Source organism: Leptinotarsa decemlineata, unplaced genomic scaffold, assembly GCF_025532065.1.
Source record: "Leptinotarsa decemlineata unplaced genomic scaffold, Ldec_3_MD MMD2_P_RNA_scaffold_7, whole genome shotgun sequence".
Taxonomy (NCBI): Eukaryota; Metazoa; Arthropoda; class Insecta; order Coleoptera; family Chrysomelidae; genus Leptinotarsa; species Leptinotarsa decemlineata.
Window position 1 is genome coordinate 3,280,399 of NW_027412534.1, and position 3,521 is coordinate 3,283,919.

The following is a 3,521-nucleotide window of genomic DNA, read 5'->3' on the forward strand; positions in this document are numbered from 1 at the left end:
CTATCCGTCACCTGAGGACGCGCCCGATAGGTAGTCCAACCCACGGGGTTCAATCTTATTTCAGTGAAATTTCATTTCAGGATTTTTACTCGACTTAATTGTTATTTTCAGCTATTTATTTTTAATTTTCAATTGTATTGGTTCCTTCAGGAGTGTCAAATCGTTTTATATCATAATAGACAATGGAAATGCGAACTAATTCAAAATCGAATATATTGAAGTGTAACTAAGGAACAAGGATGCCTTTATCTCACAATGTGTCATGGCTATCCTACATGATCATTTCGCGCACTGCATCAATGTTTTGTATCACAACAACCGATTTTAGACGATCTTCACGGAAATCATCGGCGACCGAATCACGAACACGATTGAATTCACTATATCAATGTATAGTATTGTACTTCATAGCCATACAAAGAAATAAGTTCATCGATACATTCTTGTCGATATCATCCATGTTGAAAGTTGTGAAAAATAATACAACCAAAACCTTCTCTTGAAATTTCCATTTTTTATTCAAATTGTTTTTTTTATCTCACTCTAAACAAAATAAATATCAATTGAACATCAAAACATTGGGGGGGGGGACATTTATGCTGTAAAAATATCAAACTTAATTATGGTGTCGCCACATTTTACCTATTGACATTAGTACTTATGATGCACTTGTAACAGTACCATTTTGTTCCACATGGTATAATCATTCGTAAACGTCAGAATAACAATTTTCAAGCACCCGTAGGTCCCTCTCTCCTTTTTCGTTTGTAAACTGGTGGGCCGTGAGATTACAGATTTGAACTATTGTTGTTTACTTTCATTAAATTAATAGACAGTACCTTTCCAATTGTTATTGAAGTACTTTCAATGTAGATGGAGTGTGATGTACCACCCTGCTCCAATCTTTAAATATCCCTTTCAAACTCTTTTTAAGTATATTTCGGCATCCTATTGGCGAAATCTTGCACATTTTAAGTTTTTTTGTAGAACCGATCCCTATGAAAATATATTTTCATACTTGCAACACACCTAGTAGTCAAGGTCATAATTAAAGATCAACTACCGTATCCCTGAAGGAATGTTGATATTTCATTTCATATTATATTTTGAATATCTTAGCGGAATTGTCTCTGAGAGGAAATATTCCCCATATTATTCATCCCTGCTTTTCCAATCGTTCAGTAGATTGTTCCAGTTTGGAAAATGCATTTAAATGATTTGAATATTCTGAAACAGCTCTATTCGATGGCCCATTGGTTCATCACACCTGTCCATGACGTATGGTCATGCGCTGGAATTCATATTTTTCCGTTTCAATATGATTATCCTACGGATTCCATTTTTGAGGTTGCTTGGTGAATGTTCTAAGAAGACCCGCCTGGAAAATTTGTTTGTAGAAACATCTCTTTGAGGATTATTTCTGAGGGTCTTCACTTAGTGAAAACAGTGCCTAGTTTTGCTTGCTTGGGTATAGCATTTGATGTAAATTGGCCTTTCACTCTCTTTGGAGGATAAAAGAACTTCACGTAAGTGGCACCAAATTTTCCCCGACTTTTCAGCATCGCCATTTTGGACCTTCAACTTATGTACTTTTCCTTCCTCTTATAGAACCTGTTATCGTTTCATAACTTTCTTCAGTTGGTGTTCACCATACAATCGGTTGATAATTTACTGGAAAAATTGAAGACATTGCCCAAAAGATTGTGAAATAAAATTCCGATTGGGATTTTTGGAAAACCCTTCCGAAACTTGAAGGTAGGTTTCATTATGGTTCTTCCTTCTGTATATATCATAATAAACGTATACTTGTTTGACTTTCACGAGCTTGTGGTAAATTTATTTTCTTTATTTTTACATGTGAGAATAATCACAAAGGTTATATATATATTTTTTTAATGAATCGGAAACAATTCATTCGGGTTATTCGTAATTTTAAAATAAATTCGGTTAGTGGGTTGAAATTTCAATTAATATTTATGTTAGAATTTTTTTTAGCTAGGAAGAGGTTGCTAATTAATTTCGGAGGAAATTATTTTCCATCAAAAGGTGAATTTTATTTATCAGAATTGGTAGCTACGAAGTTGATTTGTAAATAATTAATTTCACGATTTCTGCAGTCCTCCGAATGTTTTTTTAATTGCTTTTTGTTTCATTCGTTATCGGCATAGATTTTGTCCTGACCTTCCGATCGCAATCACTAGCGAAATATGTATTAGGTTTTTTTAAATTCTCATCATATTTACCGTTCAGGGAAAACATTCGACCGGTAATTTAATTGAATAGTTTATTTTTTTTTTACATGGAACTTCATCCGAGATTATTTATTTTAGAATCTAGGGAAGGAAGGTGAACAATATTGGCGACAATTAATGTTTTCTTTCCTCAGTTTTTCAGCTTATACCGGTAAGCTGAAATGTGTTTTTTTACCAAATGATTATTCAGCTTTATTTCCATTATTGAGTTTAGTTACTTTGAAATTACTTAAATGAGTAGTTTCGTTAAATATTTCACTGCGAGGTTGCCAGATTTCATGGAAAGCACAGAATTTCGTAAAATAAAAATGAAAGGAACATCGAATTTTTTTTAAAGAATTGAATCAGCACTTCTGTTGTCCTGGTGGAAAAAAAAACAATTCATTATGTTTATATTATTTTGTAATGGTGTATTGAAAAAAAAATATTCATGCAACGATTATTTTTAACGGCCAGTGGAAATTTTCTTTTTTTTGTATCTAAATGCATTTGGTTTTATTCAAATGGGAGAAATTCTAACTCTTTGAATTCTTCCTAGGGTTTTATGGGGCAGTGCGGAAGCTGCATTTTTCTTTCATTTGGAACATCCGTTAGCCGAATCTGAATGAGAGCTGTTCACTCAATAGTGGGAAAATTATAGAAGAAGGACTTTGTTTTTTTTTTCCCTGAATTCAGTGAAGTCAGGGGTTTCAACCTTGAGTTTGGCACTTCAGGATATATCAAGCCACGCAAGTAGACAGTGAATGATTCGTCGTTTTTTTTTAAATATTTCTTTTCTCGCCACTTGCCATAATACCTTTATATATAGACAATATATTGTACAAAGGGGTAGAAATTAGTTTCATACTGATGATTTTATTTTATGTTTGACATACGTGAAACGCGCCTTTCGCTCTGGATCCAAAGCTAGCGGCTGTTTAATTTTGGGGTTATTTATGGTTTCTTTTGGTTATCTTGAAACCTACATTAATTTCTACCACAATTGATTGTGACTAATAATATTTCAACTCCAAATACAAATTGTATGTACATAAATATTATTTATTGATATGAATTTATATACTCAAAATAATATGATGTTTTCGTGAAGTATTCATAATAAACCAGATCATTATGTAATTTTTTTTTCTTATTGATGATAATTCAGTCGATTATGCCTTCCTTTTTTGTGACAGATGTGTTTAAGTTCATTTGGTAATTTAGGAACAGGGTTCAGACAAGCATTCGGAAGGGGTAAATTACCTGGCGCCCACAATTAAAATTAAACTT

General features: G+C 32.9%; 1 long non-coding RNA gene across 2 annotated transcripts; it reads left to right on the plus strand.

Moving 5' to 3' along the window:
* Positions 1-658: 658 nt before the first annotated feature.
* Positions 659-2,897, plus strand: LOC141480293 (uncharacterized). 2 transcript variants are annotated; one of them, XR_012464248.1, is made up of 3 exons: positions 697-1,526; positions 1,609-1,755; positions 2,791-2,897. It is a non-coding gene; the product is annotated as an uncharacterized lncRNA (long non-coding RNA). The 2 variants fall into 2 exon arrangements; XR_012464247.1 differs by lacking the exon at positions 2,791-2,897 and having other exon boundaries at positions 659-1,526; positions 1,609-1,823.
* The last annotated feature ends 624 nt before the right edge of the window (positions 2,898-3,521 follow it).